Source organism: Zingiber officinale, chromosome 7A (assembly GCF_018446385.1).
Source record: "Zingiber officinale cultivar Zhangliang chromosome 7A, Zo_v1.1, whole genome shotgun sequence".
In the NCBI taxonomy this organism is placed as follows: Eukaryota; Viridiplantae; Streptophyta; class Magnoliopsida; order Zingiberales; family Zingiberaceae; genus Zingiber; species Zingiber officinale.
In genome coordinates this window covers 109998753-110018359 of record NC_055998.1, presented here as the reverse complement: position 1 = coordinate 110018359, position 19607 = coordinate 109998753, and the positions used below count along the sequence as shown (strand labels likewise).

General features: G+C 39.3%; 1 long non-coding RNA gene across 1 annotated transcript; it reads right to left on the bottom strand.

The window, feature by feature from the left end:
- Positions 1 to 12841: 12841 nt before the first annotated feature.
- Positions 12842 to 19566, bottom strand: LOC122000365. Its single transcript, XR_006117105.1, has 3 exons — positions 19497 to 19566; positions 19252 to 19308; positions 12842 to 13036 (listed from the first exon to the last, which is right to left on the bottom strand). It is a non-coding gene; the product is annotated as an uncharacterized LOC122000365 (long non-coding RNA).
- Between the last annotated feature and the right edge of the window lie 41 nt (positions 19567 to 19607).

The following is a 19607-nucleotide window of genomic DNA, read 5'->3' as shown; positions in this document are numbered from 1 at the left end:
GGTCAAAGATTACGATATTGATATCCTCTACCATCCCGAAAAGCCAATAAGGTAGCAGACGACTCACAGAAAATTCTGCTACCTTATTATCTCTTCTGCCCATGTCACCGCCCCTACGTAAGGAGATCATAGATTTGGTCTCGAGCTCATCGTTGGACGCCTCTACTATGGCCTTAGAGTCTACCTTGCTTGGTGATATTCATCGCTCGGGAGCGGGACCCCGAAATTCAGAAAATCAAGCAAGGGCTAGCGTAATCAGAAGTAGAGAATTGAGTGTCCGATAGAGGGTGTTGTATTTTGTGATGCACTGTGTTCCGATCGGAGGAGCTACGGAGACAAATTTTAGATGAGGCTCACAGAACTCCTTATGATGCATCCAGTTCCACCAAAATATATCAAGACCGAAGAAACGTTTTGGTGGCGGGATGAAGCGAGACATCGCCAGATATGTTAGCATCTCGCCTCACCGTCGAGGGTCAAGGCGTAACATCACGACGAGGAGTTCTGCAGCCATACAGATTCCGAATGGAAGTGGAGGATATCTCCATGGATTTCATAGTGGACCTCCAGAACCACGAATGGATTTGACGTCATCCGGTAATAGTCGACAGTTGACTAAATCAGCCCACTTCTTAGCTATCAAGATATCCTACTCCATGGAGAAGCTAGCTCAGTTGTATCTCCGGAGATCGTCGACTTCATGGAGTCCCACGTACCATTATTTAGACTGAGACAGCAGATTTACATCACACTGGGAGTGTATACAACAAGATTGGGCACGGTTAAAGTTCAAGACAAAGATTCCATCCGCATGATGGTCGACAGGCGAGTAAATCGTACTCAAGATATGCTCCGAGCGCAGCCCCGGACTTCAAGGGAAGTTGGTGCAAATATCCGAGCTTAGCAGAATTTGCATACAACAACTATCGTGCCACTATCGGCATGGCACCTTATGAGGCTCTCTATGGGCGGAGGTGTAGATCTCCAACTGCTGGTATGAGAGTGGTGAACAGAAAGAACTAGAGCTTGAGATGATCTAGTAGCAGATACCACAGCCGCCCAACAGATCCGCCAGAGGATAGAGATAGCCCAGAGCCGCCCAAACGCACCCTTAGAGTTTTCAATTGGAGATACAGTGTTCCTCGAGTAGCTCCCATGAAGGGAGTGATGCTTTGGGAAGAAGGGCAAACTTAGTCCCAGATATGGGACCATACCTTATCGCCAGAAGAGTGGGCAAGGTAGCATATGAGCTAGAGCTACCCAGGAAATGTCATCGTCCACAACGTATTTCATGTCTCTATGTCAAGAAGCATACCCCAGATGCCACCGGTGATTGAGCCCCAGTGCGAAGACCTCAGCTATGATAGTCGGCCTATTCAGATAATAGACCGAGCAGTTAAGAAATTGCGGAACAAGGAAGTACCATTAGTCAAAGTTATTTGGCACAGTCACACAGCACAGGAGGCAACTTGGGAGACAGAGGCCAGCATGAGATAGAAGTACCCAGAGTTGTTCTAAGTTCGAGGACGAACTTTTTATAAGGTATGGGGGATTGTAACGCCCGAAAATTCTCGAAACTGCATTATAAATATTCTACGATTTTTCTGAAATTTTTAGATATTTTTCCAGAATTTTCCGAGTAGCGGAAGCAGCAAAAATAAATAGAACCGCAAAATAGCTTAGGCGGGAATCGAACCCGAGACCTATGGTTTAGGGATAATGTTAGTAACCGGTTGAACCCAGCAGGGCCGTGCTGAAAGGAAAGGGAACCAATAAAATTTATATTGGAGTTGGGTGAATTAAGTCTTTAATATAAATAGGAAAATTAATCAAGTGAGGAGGTTATTTTTTCACCGTGACCTATCCTCTTCCAAAACCTCACCGCCGCCCACACCTCTTCCTCCTCCTCTCTCGGCGCCCAAGCCCCAAGGACTCTCGGATCATCTTCCGGCGATGACTCCAACACGAAAAAGGTTCTTCTCCGCGAGAGGAACGCGAAGACGTGAGCGGATCGTCGAGAAGATCATCTCCACCGGAACTCTAGCGATTAGAATCGTAAGAAATTACGAATAGGAGGTAAGAAACCCCTCACCTGCAGTATAATAGCTACCGTGTGATTTCCTGTGTATTAGTTTAGTTATATGCGTATGTTTTCGACACATAGGGTGTATTTAACCCTCCTCGCAGGTTTAGGGATTTAGTGAGTACCTTTAGATGGGTCGGACACGTCTTTTCTCCTTCAGTTGGAGGTTTAGATGTTGTTGGGTGCCTAAAGGTAGTCTCCCTAATAGAGAGGGGAGTTAAAGCACACTAGGTGTTCGATTAAATAACCAGCTTAGAAAAGAATGCAACTTAGGCATTTTTATTAGCACAGTTGAATGCATTAGAAGCATCTAAATTAGTAGATCAGTTATTCTAGCTTATATGGGACTACGGTCCAATGGGTAGGCTCCCACAGTCGCCTCTAGGTTCAGACAACCTAGCTCTAGGTTTAGATAACCTAGAAACAGCAATTTAGAACAGTTTAGCTATACTCAGTATTTTACTTTTCAGTTGGCACTGTACTGGATTAGATATCCATTGGGCTGGGCTCCCATAGTCGGTCCCTAGGTTTAGATAACCTAGTAGCTCTACTAAATTCGGGACTTGCAACCCCGGGTCTAGTTAGAGATATGCGCATAGCACGTACAGTTGTCGGGCCCTCAGCAGCATGTTTAGTATTTTCACTTACTATATGTATATGGTTTTCAACCTTTCAGAAATTAGTTCGTGAATTCAGTACAGTTCTAGCAGTAGATCAGTATTAGCGTAGCTCAGTTCTTAGTATCAGCTTACTTTTTCCTTGTGAATATGCATGATGGCTTTATGTTTAGTTTTAGATATGCCATGATTGTATGCTTATATGTCATGTCATGCTTAGTTTATTCAGTATATCCAGCATATGTTTTAAACAGCATGATTTAAAATCATAGTTGCATCGTTGCATGTTTTTGTGAGGTAGATGGTTTCTTACTAAGCTTTTTAGCTTACAGATACTATTTTCCTTATACTGCAGATACAGGTAAAAGGAAAATGGACTAGCAGTGGAGGCTGGAGGTCAATGCAGATCGAGATGTGTGTGGCAGGAACTGGAATAAAAGATCCTCTAGGGATTTAGCACCTACTATAGCATTTGACAGTTTATTAGTTTTAGTTTTCGTGTTTTTATGCACTTTTAAACGTTAGAATGTTTAACTCATGGAAGATTGGTTTAAGTTGTTAGAAATTATGTTAGAATACTAGTCTTATGTCATTAGAATGTTCCTCATGTAGTGTATAACTCATATGTGAGATTTCGGCACGCCCAAGTGCTGAAATCAGAGTTCAGGGCTGAAATCAGAACTCTAATCGGTCTACAGACCGATCAGAGGGTAGATTGTGCCACTGGATCGGTCAGCCGACCGATCCAGATAGATACAGTATCCTACTGCATCCTCCTGGATCGGTCAGCCGACTGATCCAGCACGATACAGTAGCGATTCCAGGGGTTCCGGGTGCCTGGATCGGTCAGCCGACCGATCCAGACGTACCTGGATTGGTCTGCCGACCGATCCAGCCACACCTGGATCGGTCTGCCGACCGATCCAGCCACACCTGGATCGGTCTGCCGACCGATCCAGTTGGGAACAGAATGTTCCCCAGCTTCGATCGATCTGCGGATCGATCGGCAGATCAGTAGGTAGTTGGGAAGTTCAGTTTCTAGTCCCTAGCTCGGTTGGGATGTTCAGTTTCCCTCCTTAGCATATGTATACCAGTAAAGAAGGTCTTTAGACCTTTCTTATCAGTTGTATTCGTCCTTAGCAGAGTAAAATTTCAATTAGCCCAGCTTTCCGCTCAGCATTTAGCACAGCATAATGTAGCGATCGGCCTTACAGCCTAGTAGTAGAAGGCGGGTCGTTACATTTCTTCACGTAGAAATGATGGTGTATCTTTGTCTCAAGAAGAAGACACGAGAGGAGTATGAATCAGGGACCAAATTTATAGCATGCTCCAATATTCTGCAATCATCGAAATTTTGGAAGCAAAGGAAGATTGTTATAGCGATTTTGGGAACCGTTTCAGTTTTTGGAACTGTTTTCACATTTCACATTCCAAATACATGGACCAATAATTGATTGGTTGTTCCATAGCCAATGGAGTCAAAATTTAACCAACATTCTCCCACTTGGTCTATGTATATCCACTGTATAACAACATTAACATATGGATTATGGCGACAGTTCCTCTAAATATGAGTATTATCATCCATGTATCACAATATGTTACACTTCTCAATATCGACCCTAAACCAAATTAAAATAAACCCAATGTTTATTGTGGTCCAAACATAATGATATTTTTCAAACAATAAATATGTATACAACTCAAGAGAAAAAATATCCAAACTAAATAAGGGTTTCATTAAAGAAACAAAAAACATTACATTATGGAACTAAGTCCCATACGCGCTACATGATCCCTGAAATCCTTTGGTGGCATGCCCTTAGTCAGAGGATCCGCGATCATCAATTCAGTGCTTATGTGTTCAATAACCACTTTCTTTTCTTTAGCACGCTCTCTTATGGCTAAGTACTTAATGTCGATATGTTTACTACGACTACCACTTCTATGGTTCTTAGCCATAAATACAGCAGTTGAATTATCACAATATAATGTCAGAGGCTTTGAAATAGAGTCCACAACTCTAAGCCCAGATATGAAACTCTTCAACCATACACCATGCGAGGTTGCTTCAAAACAAGAGACGAACTCAGCCTCCATAGTGGAAGTAGCAATCAAGGCTTGCTTGGCACTTTTCCATGACACAGCCCCATCGGCTAACATAAACACATAACCAGATGTTGATTTACGTGAATCAATATAGCCAGCAAAGTCTGCGTCACTGTATCCAATGACTTCCAATTTCTCAGTCCGTCTATACATGAGCATGTAATCCTTGGTTCCTTGAAGGTATCTCATAACCTTCTTTGCAGCCCACCAGTGGTCAACACCTGGATTACTCTGATATCTCCCAAGCATTCCAACAACAAATGCATGTCAGGCCTAGTACAGACCTGAGCATACATAAGGCTTCCAACAGTTGAAGCATATGGAATGATTTTCATTTGTTCTTGTTCAAGCTTATTTTTAGGACACTGATTCAAATTGAATCTATCACCTTTCACAATGGGTGCTACACTTGGTGAACAATCCTTCATTCGAAACCTCTCTAGAACTTTGTTGATATAGGTCTCTTGAGACAAACCCAAAATGCCTCTAGATCTATCTCTATGAATCTTTATGCCAATGACATAGGATGCATTACCCATATCCTTCATATCAAAGTTCTTAGAAAGAAATTATTTTACCTCATATAGCAAACCCTTATCATTAGTCGCCAGCAAAATATCATCCACATATAGCACAAGAAAGCAAATCTTGCTCCCACTAACCTTCTAGTATATACAAACATCCATGATATTTTCTTCAAAACCAAATGAAGTAATAACATCATGAAATTTTAAATACCATTGACGAGAGACTTGTTTTAATCCATATATGGACTTATTTAACTTGCAGACTAAATTCTCACCACTACTAGAGGAAAATCCTTCTGGTTGTTTCATATAAACCTCTTCCTCTATATCACCATTGAGAAATGTTGTTTTCAGATCCATCTGATGCAGCTCTAAATCAAAATGAGCTACTAATGCCATGATCATACGGAATGAGTCTTTCTTAGATACAGGAGAAAAGGTATCTGTGGAATCTATCCCTTTCCTCTGAGTAAATCCTTTGGCAACAAGTCTAGCCTTATGCCTCTCAATGTTGCCTTTTGAGTCTTTCTTAGTTTTAAAGACTCATTTACAACCAATGTTTTTTACATCATTAGGCAACTTGACAAGATCCCAGACTTTGTTACATGCCATAGAATCCATTTCTTCTTTCATGGCTTTGTACCATGAGTCAGATACATTAGAACTCATGGCTTGTGAAAATGTTTCAGGATCATTTTCGGCTCCAACATTGTAGTCACATTCTTGTAGATACACAACATAATCATCAGAAATTGCTGATCTCTTAGTCCTAGTAGATCTCCTCAATGTTGCATCAACATTTTCCTATGTAGCAGGATTATGTTGCTCAACAGATTGTTCAACAATTTCAGGTATTTACTGAACCTCAGGGTCTACTGAATTTGGATCAGCAGTCCTCAATGTTGCATCAACACTCCTGTGTAGCAGAATCATGTTGCTCAACAAATTGTTCAACAATTTCAGGTATTTGCTGAACCTCAGGATCTACTGAATTTGGATCGGTTCGTGGAACCTCTTGGACCTGTTGCTCAATATGCGCATGAACACAAGGCGCATTATGAACTATAACAATTGGTCTACTAGTTGAAGTGGAGCATTGAGTATCTTGATGATCTTTCCCAAGACCAGGGTCTTGAAAACGATCATTCCCACTGATTAAATCATTTTCAAGAAATTTGGCATTTCTTGATTCCACAAATCTAGTGCTGTGAGAAGGACAATAAAATCTATATCCCTTGGATCTTTCGGCATAACCAACAAAATATTCACTTAAGGTCCTCGGGTCTAACTTCCTTTCATGTGGATTATAAATCCTCACCTCGGCTGGACAACCCCAAACACGTAGATGTCGTAAACTCAGTTTCCAACCTTTAAACAATTCAAAAGGTGCCTTTTGGACAACTTTAGTTGGAACTCGGTTTAATATGTATGTCGCCGTGTTTAGGGCTTCAGTCCATAAGGACCTAGGAAGTTTGGAGCTAGCAAGCATACTCCTAACCATGTCCATTAAAGTTCGGTTTCTTCTCTCAGCTACACCATTTTGATATGGAGAACCAGGTAAGGTGTATTGGGCAACAATCCCACAATCTTGAAGAAACTTTGCAAATGGACCGGTTGCTTGTCCACTCTCAGTGTATCTACCATAGTACTCTCCTACTCTATCAGATCTTACGATCTTAATTTGTTTGTCACACTGTTTCTCTACTTCAGCCTTAAAATTTTTGAAAGCATCAAGTGCTTCACTTTTGCTGTCTAATAAGTAGAGATACATGTAACAAAAAAAGTCATCAATAAAGGAGATGAAGTACTTGTCACGATATGATTTTAAATCAAGACTACAAATGTCTGTATGAATTATTTCTAACAATTTAGAACTCCTCTTGGTACCTTTCTTTGACTTGTTGGTCTGCTTACCTTTAATGCAGTCTATACAAGTACTAAAATCGGTCCAATCAAGAGTACTAAGTACTCCATCATGTACCAACCTCTTAATTCTTTCAATGGAGATATGACCTAATCTCCTGTGCCACAAATTAGAGGAACTCTCATTAATAACACATCGTTTAACACCAACATGCATAGAAGAATAGTGATTCTAATTTTCTAAATTAAGATGAAAAAGACCATCAGACAATGTACCACATCCAATAATTTTAGATTCATAAGAAATACTGAAAGATGAATTTGAAAAATTAAAGGAATATCCAACAGATACAAGTCTTGAAATCGAAATTAGATTCCCAGCAAAACCAGGAATATAAAATGTCTTTTCCAAACTTAAAATAAAACCACTATCTAAAACAAGCTTGCAAATGCCAATGGCTTCCACATATGGGGACATTTTATTTCCAGAATAAATGTAACACTCACTTCCCACTGGTTTCCGTAGGTCTTGTAAGCCCTGCAAGGAGTTGGTAACATGAATTGATGAACCAGAGTCAATTCACCATGTGTCATGAGTAACATCAATCATGTAGATTCATAACAAACAAAAGAGAGTTGAGTACCTTTCTTGTCAAGCCACTGTTTGAACTTGGTGCAATCTTTACTTAAATGCCCTTTCTTCTTGCAGAAGAAACATTTGGAACTTTTCTGAATGTCCCTTTTGGCAGGAATCTTGCCCTTGTCCTTGGCTTGAAATATCTTCTTCTTTCCAGGTGTAGTCAAATTTACCTTCTCACCCTCTTCCATAGCAAGTCTACCCTCCTCTTGAACACACATGGTCATAAGTTCATTAATTGACCATTTCTCTTTATGTGTATTATAAGAGATTTTAAATGGGGTATATTGCGATGGTAAAGTGTTGAGAATGTAATGCACTAGGAAAGAGTCAGACATCTCAACCTCAAGTCTCTTCAATTGAGCCGCAATGTCCCTCATCCTCATAATGTGGTCACGTACACCGTGTATCCCACTTAGCTTCATGGATGAGAACGGGTGAATTAGGGTGCTAGCTAAAGCCTTGTCCAAAGGCACAAATTGATCATCGATTGCCTTCAGTAAGTCACGGACATTGTCATAATGCTCAAGGGAACCCCTAATGCCATATGAGATCTTGGTCTTTATGAACATTATTGAGAGGCGATTAGATCACCCCCATTTTTCATAAAGAGCAATATTTTCAGGAGGCGGTTCATCCTTCCTTATGGTGTAATCAACGTCCTTGCACCCTAAATGAAGGAGAGTTCTCTCCTTCCAAATTTTATAATTGTCCCCTCGGAGCTCAGGAACATCACATATCATATCAGAGGAATTAGCAGGTTGACAAACTACAAAATAAAAATTAATCATACTCATGTTACAAAATTTGAAGTTAATTAAACAACATGACATATCTACCAATGTAAAATAGGTCTAAAATATGAATCTACTAACATAAAACTTGCCTGTGGGCCAAAGCATTAATTCAATTAGATTCATAAAATAATATGATAAAATTATCAAATTATTTCTAATCCCTGTGGGTAAATTAGAAAACATATAGTTGATATTTTATCCAAATCAAACACATAAGATATAATAAATTTTCTTGTGGGATAAAATTTATTACATCTCATATAATGAATTAAAATTTCAATATCATCCTACACAATTTTTATCCAAATCAATTACATAAAATATAATAAATTTTACCGTGGGATAAAATTTATTACATTTTATATAATGAATTAACATGTCACAGTGATTCTACAATTAAAATTAATTAATTGCCCATATCATGCAGTAAAATCGAGAGGATAATTAATAAGGCCAAAATAAAATTAACATACAGCCTAATAAGAAATTAAACATAATGAAAGTTTTTTTTTTAATTAAAGATGCGATAAGTTTCTGCCCTATTCCCAACTTCGGCGACACTACTCGCCGCCCATGCAAACTGCTACAACGCCTGCAACCTGCGCTCACCAGCAGCCCCGCGATGCGATGGCTTCACCGACGCCAGCAACCCCTCGATGTGATGGCTTCGTCAACGCCAGTAGCCCCGCGATGCGATGTGATGGCTTCGGCGGCGCCAGCAGCGTTTCAAAATGCAGAAATTACTATTTGGGACAAAAGATTGCTTGGGAAAGAAACTCAAAGTTCAACAACAGGTAAGTGCCTTTTGTAAAGCACCATCTTTATTGACTTTGCAAGGAAGAAACAGAGGCAGAAGCAAAATTTCAACTATGGCTAAGCATAAAAAAATGAGGTAGAGGCAACCTGGCTCTGATACTAAATGTTAAACATTACATAATTTGCAAACTATATACCTCCGGCCATCGTTTTTGATCAAGGAAGATGACTGCAACAAAATTTGATGCTTCCGGCCCTTTCTCCACACAGAAATGATGGTGTATCTTTGTCTCAAGAAGAAGACACGAGAGGAGTAGGAACCAGGGACCAAATTTATAGCATGCTCCAATATTCTGCCATCATCGAAATTTTGGAAGCAAGGGAAGGTAGTTACAGCGATTTTGGGAACCGTTTCAGTTTTTGGAACTGTTTTCACATTTCACATTCCAAATACATAGACCAATAATTGATTGGTTGTTCCATGACCAATGGAGTCAAAATTTAACCAACATATTCTTCTTATTTAGGAGGAAGAGAAGATTTATTTATATTACATATGTTATTATATTTAGGAGTAAAGTGAGGCTAATGAAGATTAAATATATAAAATTATAAAATTATCCTCACTTTTATTAAAAACTTAGTGCATCTTACATACATATATTGGCTAAGACTTATGCATTCAAGTAATTATATCTCATCTGTTAAAGTCAGCGTCGACGACTCGACGTCAAAGTCTGCGCCAACGACTCGACGTCGAAGTCTGCGTCGATGACTCGACGTCGAAGTCAAAGTCGTCGGTGTCGATGTCGAAGTTGGCGTCGGTGTTGAAGTCAGCGTTGGCGTCGAAGTCGGCATTAGCGTCTGCGTCGAAGTTGAGGTTGGCTTCAAAGTCGGTGTCGACGTCGACATCGACAGAGTGCGAGCGTTGGGCAGTGTGAGTCGGGCAGTGCAAGTGTTTTTCATCACGACACATAGAATACATAAAACAATGATTTTAGAATTAATATAATACAATAGGGATAAAATTGGGACATAATATTTTTTTAATTTTCCTTATCCTTCCTTATATCCTAAATCAGGGTGTAAGAAATTTTTTCATTTCATAGTTAAAGAAAGTTAAATTTACCCTTCTTTATCTTTCCTTTCGTAGCACACTTCCTCCCAAATAGAATTTTAAAATTTTCTTCCTTTCTTTATCCTTCCCTTCCCTTACCTCCTCTCAAATCGGGCGTTAGTTTCTCCTAATTCCTTTTAACTCAATTTTCCTTACTAGCAGTGGTCAAATAATTTAAGATACAATTTCATCAAAATAGTAAAAATTAATTAAGATAATGATATGATTTGATACCAATTGAACCGGTATTATTTCTTGGCTAGAGGAAATTAAATGCTATGGACAACACCTTCTCACCTAGAGGAAATTGGATGTTTACAATATCAGAAATTTACATGACTTAAAATGAATTCAATTGGATATATCTAGGTCCATCAATAGATTTTAACTAAAATTCACTAATAGACCTAGATAGATTCAATTTAACCCATTTCAAATCCTATGAGTTTCTAAAATTATAAAGAGTCCAATGGTACCTAGGAATACTGGTACTAATTTTGCATACATGCATAACAATTTTGGTACTAATTTTAAAAATAAGTACCATAACTTAATTACATTAGCACCGCTGATAGTGTTGATTTGCACTACCATGGGCTTGGTCACTGGCGGATGCAAGGGGGCGCGAGGAGGGTGCTTCCACACCCCCTTGATTCTGGAAAAAAGTGAAGGAATTAGGAATGGTTATTAAAAAAAATTAAAGGACCTACTTGTAATTTTAAAAATTCATTGGACTTTTTTTTTCAAAAGTACCATTAAAAATAACGTTTCCTCTTTCTCATTGCTCGATCCCTGCCCTAACCCTTTTCTAGTAGGCAAACTTCTTTTTCCGCCGAGCACCCTTTCTTCTTCAAACGAAAGACAAGCCGAGCACCCTTTTTCCTTCAAACCAAAAACCCTAATCGCTAAGAGATTTCATCTTTTCTCTCTCTCCAGTCTCCTCAAGTTGTTGCCCTCACCTTTGTCGCCTCTTCACTTCGTCGACGCCTCACGCTACGCCACCACTGTGCTCCGCCATCGTTCCTCCACAACAAGTAAAATTCCTTCAATTTTAGGTTAATCTTGTTCCTTATTTCATCTTATTCCTAATTTCATGATTTATACTTGGTAGTGCTCAATTGTTATGTTGATTGCATAAATTAATAATTTTGATGAATTCATATAGGTTATGGAGAAATTTTTAAAACGAAGTGTTGAGTTTTCTAAGAATTCTATGAAAGAAAATAGTAAGAAAAAATATTCTCGTGTTGAATTCAACCAGGACGATGTTGTTAGTGACCCAGGACTACGCAAACCAATAAATAAATTTGATGTTTCAAGCACCCCCTCTAAATGTTTGTCTGGATCCGCCGCTGGGCTTGGTTCGAGTTGTAGGATCTTGTTTGATGCTAGAGGAGGGGGAGGGGGAGGGGGAATAGCATAATCGTCTTTTATCATCGTTCTTTTTCTTTTCTATCATAGTCGTTAGTACCACAATGGAATAATAAATAGAAATATAAAAAAGATAAAGAGATATCATATTTTTACTTAGTTCCCAACTCTCAAGGTTAGTTTATCCAAGGCCTATACACACAACACGAGTCCATTATGTGTATCTCCTTTCTAGAGCTCTTCCAGAGGTAGAGAAACCTCTTATAGATGTGTAAGACAATCACAAATACAAAAAAGAGTAGTAAGATAAATAATAAGCATGTAAGTAAAAGAAAACTCAAGTTGGTCCAATTTGAAGGCTTGAATGTCGCAACACTCCCCTTGGTGCTTCCAGGACCACATGAGCAGAGTTTCAAGCACTTTCTGAGTACAAGCACGAAGAAGGATGTTTGCAAGAGTTTCTGGAAGATGCTGCATCGACTCTCCTTTTATACAACTTGAGCGACACTTCTCATGTCAATAGGAGACCCTCCGGCCACCTAGATAGCTACCACAATGTCTGCGAACTCGATCCTCTCACTACAAGAAAAAAGCTAATAGACAACGCTTTTAAAGCGTTGTCTTTGTGTCTGAAAAAGCGTTGTTAAAGGCACTGTTGTTAAAAGTCTGCTCAACGACAACGCTTTTAAAGCGTTGTCGTTTGTAGCGAAGACAACGCTTTTGCAATGCTTTAAAAGCGTTGTCAGTTTATGAAAATACAACGTTTTTAAAGCGTTATTTTTGGTAGAAAAGACAACGCTTTTGCAACGCTTTAAAAGCGTTGTCGTTTTAAAGAAAAAAATAAAAAAAATATTTAAAAATCATTATTTTTATATTTACGAAACTATTATTTTTCTTTTACCATGTCTAGATTCGAATTTTACATATAATCAACTCAGCTAATGATTTCAAACTCATACCAAAATAATAGAATTCTGACATTGAAGTAATATTAATATTTAATTACATGAGAAGCTAGTAAATATCAAAATTAACACTAATTCTGTTTCAAAGTAGATAGTGATATTCACAAATAAAACAAAAGAGTACAAAATAATCTTGTGAGCAATTGGATTTTGTCTAGGATCTTTGTGAGCTTTGAACAGATTGAACAGTTGGCCTGAAATATAAACAAAAAATTATAGTCAATAGTTTGAACCAAAAAATTACTTCTACTAGCTATTTTCTATAAATGAACCAAAACTCATTACTCAGAAATGAAATGCTTGCGGAAAGAAAGAAAGAAAGCTTGCAGAAATGCAATGTTTCTTCAAACTGCAGAAAGAAAGCTTCCAGAAATGAAACGCTTTCTTCTCTACAAATGCTTTCTTGCAAAAAGCACTGTTGTGTTGGAACCCCAAGGTTGTTTTGGTGTGATCAACAAGTTAAGTTAGGTCCTGCGTTGTTTCTAACCTTGTGTCTAAGTGTGCAGGAGCTTAGGAACACAGGTAGTCGAGCGGAAGACACAGCTAGCGAGAAGAACGGCAGTCCGAGGGACGAGGTGCTGCAGAAGAGTACACCGGCGGACGAGAAGGAAGCGCGCGGTGGTTCCGAGGGACGAAAGCCGGAGCGGAAGATTGCTCGGGGAGTAAGAGACGCAGCTAGCGAGAAGGTCGACGACTGAGGGACGAAGACTGCGGATGAGTACGCTAGCGGACGAGAAGGAAACACACGGCAATTCCGAGGGACGAGAAGCCGGAGGGAAGCCCGCTTGAGAAGACCGGAAGTTGGGTTCGGGTGAGCCCTTTTCTGGATGGCAGAGATCACCCAAGTAAGCGGATCCGGAGCGGAAGACCCGGACCGAGGCGAGACTAAAACGGAGCAGAGGTCCCGGACGCAAAAGTCAACCAGAGTTGACTTTTTGCTCCGGGGCGCCCGGAACTGTCCGGGGCACCCGGAGCAGCCCGGGGCGCCCGGAACGTGAAGTTTGACCAGAATGCGTCTTTCGCGTTCTGGACGTTGGGGGATAAAGTTTTATCCCCCCCAGGGCGCCCGGAACCCTTCCAGGCGCCCCGACCAAGACTATAAATATAGCCTTGGTCCAGAAGCTGTCAATTAACTGAGAACTCAAGCATTCTTTCTACACTTGTACGCTTTTCTGTTTTAAGCTTCTATTGTGCGCTTCATTGCTGTAAAAGGCTTCTCCGCCTGAAGGAGATACTAGTGCTACGCTTTCTTGGATTAACAACCTTCCCGGTTGTAACCAAGTAAATCTCGGTGTGCCTTTTACTTTTCTGCTTTTATTTATTTCTCTTATTTTACAAGTGTTAGTTTAAGAGTTCGAGAAGGGTGTTTGCGTTTTGATTTTTGCAGGGCTATTCAAGCCCCCCCCCCCCTTCATGCCGACCCAACGGTCCCACAAGTGGTATCAGAGCCAAGACGCTTCAGGAGGACTAACCTCCAATCGAAGCAAAGATAATGGCCGGACCAAGCATCCACCCGCCGAAATATGGAGGAGATTTCGCTACGTGGAAGAATCTGATGCAGGTATTTTTTACCACAGACTTTGAATTAACTTTAACAATGGAATCCGGTTTTGTAGCTCCAGAAGGTAAGGAAAAATGTCAATGGACAAAAAAGGAGCAGGCTGAATTCGTGGCGAATGACAAAGCAGAATACCATCTGCTAAGCGTTCTTCCACCTCAAGAAGTCAACAGAATCGGACAATACCACTCTGCAAAGGAACTTTGGGAAAAGTTCCTCAAGCTGCACGAAGGGACTTCCGAAGCCAAGCTCGCCAGAAGAGATCTGCTTCGGAATCAGCTCACCAGCCTGCAACTTGGGGAAGATGAGACAGTCGCGCACTTGCACTCGAGAATCAAAGAGATCATCACCGGACTATCGAATCTCGGAGAAACGGTAAGTAACCGAGATTCGCTACGGTACGCACTAAATTCATTTCCTAGAAATTCAAAATGGGCATCACTAGTAGATGCCTTTTATATTTCTAAAGATTTAGAAAAGATCTCGTTAGAAGAATTTTTTTCTACTTTTGAAGTGCATGAGTCAAGATGTGCAAGAATGAAGGAGCCCAAGAATAACGTCGCCCTCAAAGCTTCGAGAGACGAACCAGAGTCGGAATCCTCTCTCGATGACGAGGAAATGGTAATGATGGTAAGAAGATTCAAGAAGCTTTGTAAATCCAGATCTACTAACCATCCACAGGGGAAGAAGAAAAGGACGATCCGCTGCTACCACTGCGACGAAGAAGGGCACGTCAAGGACAATTGCCCCAAGCTGAAGAACAAGAACAAGGAAAAGGGTAAGAAGCCTATCGAAAAGCGAAAAGCCCTAAAGGCGATGTGGGATGATACGTCGTCGGAGTCGGAAGTCGAGGCATTCTCCGGACTTGCTCTAATGGCAAGTCATCAAGACGACGACTGCGAGTCAAGCTCTTCCGAAATGAGCATCGAGAGCATCGATGAAGGGGGAGCTTCGTCAGAGGAAAGCAGTAGTTCAGGGGGAGACACGGAAAACGAACTCGACAAGGTAAGTCAGGTACGTTCACTTCCTCCCGATAAACTTTATAAATTTGTTAAGTTATTAACTAAAGACTGCTGTAAATTAGAAAAAGAAATAAAAAATTTAAAAATAATCTTAGTTAAATCCTGCCCTCTAGAAGAATTAGATAAATCAAAATTGAAAAATGAAAAATTGAAACTTGAAAATAATGATTTGAAAAATTCAAGTAGATAATTTGAAAACCATGCATGTTCATCTAATTCTAGAAAATTTAAAAATTTAAATTGGTATTATAGATATCACCCGGGACAAATTAAGAATATCTCTAGAAAATATGTCCCTAAGAAATTTTTAATCAATCCAGTAGGCTGGAACCTTTATTGGGTTCCTAAATCTTGCTTAGTCTAAGTTTTAAAATTAAAATTAAAATTAGCGCTTTTCAGTGAGAAAATTAAACAATGAATTTCTCTATGAGGTTTTGTCTAAGGAAGTGGTTGTTGCTCCAATAACCAAGAAGGTCTAGTGCCTCGCCACGACCTGGAAGCCAAAATATTGAAATAAATGTTTAATTAACTTTCTGTCAAAGCATTAAAATTAGAATTAATTAATGCTTTCAAAGTTTAAAAAAAAACATTTTTTCAAAATATTTTTATACTTAGAAAAATTCTCAAAGTTTTCACTTAGAAAAATTTTCTGCTTAAGTTACTTAGAAAAATTCTCATTATTTTTAATTTAGAAAAATTTTCATAAGACAATTTTGTTTAAGTTAAAAGACCATTTTGAAATTGAAAATTTCTGCTTAAAGTCTTTAAGAAATTTTTTTTACTCTAAGTCTTTAACCCTTAGTTCTTTTTAAACCCCATTTTGTTGTGATCAAAGGGGGAGAAGAATTAGTATAAGTCTAAGGGGAGGTAGAAATTGAAAATTGAAAATTTTTGAAATTTAATTTTGTTGCACATTATTGCAATAACTTGTTTTAATTTTATGTCTAGTTTTGACCCTACCTTAACTTGGGTTGATCACACCAAAAAGGGGGAGATTGTTGGAACCCCAAGGTTATTTTGGTGTGATCAACAAGTTAAGTTAGGTCCTGCGTTGTTTCTAACCTTGTGTCTAAGTGTGCAGGAGCTTAGGAACACAGGTAGTCGAGCGGAAGACGCAGCTAGCGAGAAGGACGGCAGTCCGAGGGACGAGGTGCTGCGGAAGAGTACACCGGCGGACGAGAAGGAAGCGCGCGGTGGTTCCGAGGGACGAAAGCCGGAGCGGAAGATTGCTCAGGGAGCAAGAGACGTAGCTAGCGAGAAGGTCGACGACCGAGGGACGAAGACTGCGGATGAGTACGCTGGCGGACGAGAAGGAAACACATAGCAATTCCGAGGGACGAGAAGCCGGAGGGAAGCCCGCTTGAGAAGACCGGAAGTTGGGTTCGGGTGAGCCCTTTTCCGGATGGCAGAGATCACCCAAGTAAGCGGATCCGGAGCGGAAGACCCGGACCGAGGCGGGACTAAAATGGAGCAGAGGCCCCGGACACAAAAGTCAACCAGAGTTGACTTTTTGCTCCGGGGCGCCCGGAACTGTCCGGGGTGCCCGGAGCAGCTTGGGGCGCCCGGAACAGTCCGGGGCACCCGGAACGTGAAGTTTGACCAGAACGCGTCTTTCGCGTTCTGGACGTTGGGGGATAAAGTTTTATCCCCCCCAGGGCGCCCGGAACCCTTCCAGGCGCCCCGACCAAGACTATAAATATAGCCTTGGTCCAGAAGCTGTCAATTAACTGAGAACTCAAGCATTCTTTCTACACTTGTACGCTTTTCTGTTTTAAGCTTCTATTGTGCGCTTCATTGCTGTAAAAGGCTTCTCCGCCTGAAGGAGATACTAGTGCTACGCTTTCTTGGATTAACAACCTTCCCGGTTGTAACCAAGTAAATCTCGGTGTGCCTTTTACTTTTCTGCTTTTATTTATTTCTCTTATTTTACAAGTGTTAGTTTAAGAGTTCGAGAAGGGTGTTTGCGTTTTGATTTTTGTAGGGCTATTCAACCCCCCCCCCCCCCTTCTAGCCGGCCCAACGGTCCTACATGTTGTTGCAGAAATGCAACGTTTCTTCAAACTACAGAAATAAAGTTTGCATAAAGAAAGTTTGTCTTGCAGAAAGGCAACGTTTCTTCAAAATGCATTCTAAAATGCATGCAGTTTCTAATATGCATTCTAAAATGCATACAGTTTCTAAACTGCATTCTTCGAACTGTGTAGTTCCTAATATGCAGAGAAAGCTTGCAATTTCTCTATTCTAAAATGCATACAGTATTTCTCCTTTCTAAAATGCATACAGTATTTACAGAAAGAGAGCTAAAATGAAACGTTTAGAATATGAGTAATTTCTCATCAACTACTGAATCCAGACGCTCCTTAGTGTACGGATCTCAACTGTCCTATATCCACCTACAAAAGTAGCAATAATATGTTTCAAGTCCATACATAAGCATTACTAATGACTCTCAAAAGAAACAAAACAATTAAAATAAACGAGTTCTATATCGGAAAATAGAACATATTTTTAAAAAGTCATTTTTGAATAAGAAAGGCATAGCAATTAGTAAAATAACTTTTAATGTTCCTGGTGATTGAAGTTTAGTTCAATCTACTACATGGAACGCAACTAGAGGATGAAATCAAATGACGAATAAAAAAACAAGCAAACAACTATGAATATCACTTCCACTGAAATGATGAACTCCAACCTTCGCCAGCACTGCATAGTACTCGATCTCAGACTTACGGAGTGGTGGGCAGTTGTTTGCAATGATAATCAACTTTGCTGTTGAAGGTAGGAAAGGTTTAGTGACAAATGTTTGAGAAAGATTGTGGACAATGTTAGAACATTTATAAGATACAATCAAGCCAATAAAAGAAATGAGTACAAAAAGCTTGATCCAACATTTAACAGCTTTAATATACTAAATAAAAAAAAACAGTTAAGACTGATTCAAATTTTACTAAAAGAAATGTAGAGTAAGATGGGAAATGGGAACTAGTTAGTAGCTTATGGATGGTAAAAATGTTTCGCACTCTAGGAGAGCATCACAATCAGATAAAATGACTCGTGGAGCATGCAAATAAATGATAGGGAACAAATATGACCTCATACTACAAAGAAAAAATATACAATAAGTGCCACTGCAAAAATATCATAGAGCTACAAAAAGAAAATATACCTCATGAAATGAAGCCTTCAAAAAATATACAAGCAAAATAACACATTAATCATACAATCCCTACCAGAACACACCAAAAAAATACACCTGTATCGTATCTCAGTTATAAATGTGATATATACACCACACTTAAAATTAAAAATAACATTTGTTTTGGTCTATACTACAACGCAATAACTGAAGCCATTCATTCATAAACCATCTTGACCATGCCTATTATTTATTTGTTTTGGAAATAGAACAGTGCGAAAAGTGACGATGGTTAACACTAAATCTTATACAAATTAAATAAATTATAATATGATAAACTGTGGTTTGTAGTACTCAGTATAACATCCATTTCTCAGTTTTTGTCTTCTGTTGCATCTGTGTTTTTTATTTCATATTTACATGAAGTATATATCTTGTAATACAAGTAAATACCCTGAAGTTCAATAATACAGATCTATAGTAAGCTTCTACGCCTACAACCAATGAAATTCTATAAGAACTTCTTATGAGACATTAGTTGAGGTTTGTGTTGTTTACATTCCTTTCTAATTTTAATAGAGAATGATCATGGCCAGCATGCGAGTGAACAACTTCAAGGAAATTCAACAGCATTATACTTTAACAAGGGCCTTAACTAGATTGAATAACTTACTTAAAAGAAGTAATGTCTACCTGAACATTGCTTTCTTCCATTAAAACCTCCTTAGTTTTTTTGCAAAGCACCCTAACCTGAAATTTGATTTAAAAACTTATAAATATAATTATTAACTCACAATGAAAAACTGCAAAAAATTTCAAATATTATTTTCATAGGGAAAAAAGAACACTAAACAAACATTGGACGACAAAAGATAATGTCTTAACAATGTGAACTTTTAGCAATTAACAAGACACAAGAAGGGAATAGAAGCATTTACCTCTATTCCTTGTTAATAGAACAAACAGTTAATGCATGTAACTAGAGGAGTCCTCCTATAACTTGAGTAATATTTCCTAAATTTCCAGAGGCTTATGAAAAGATACAATAG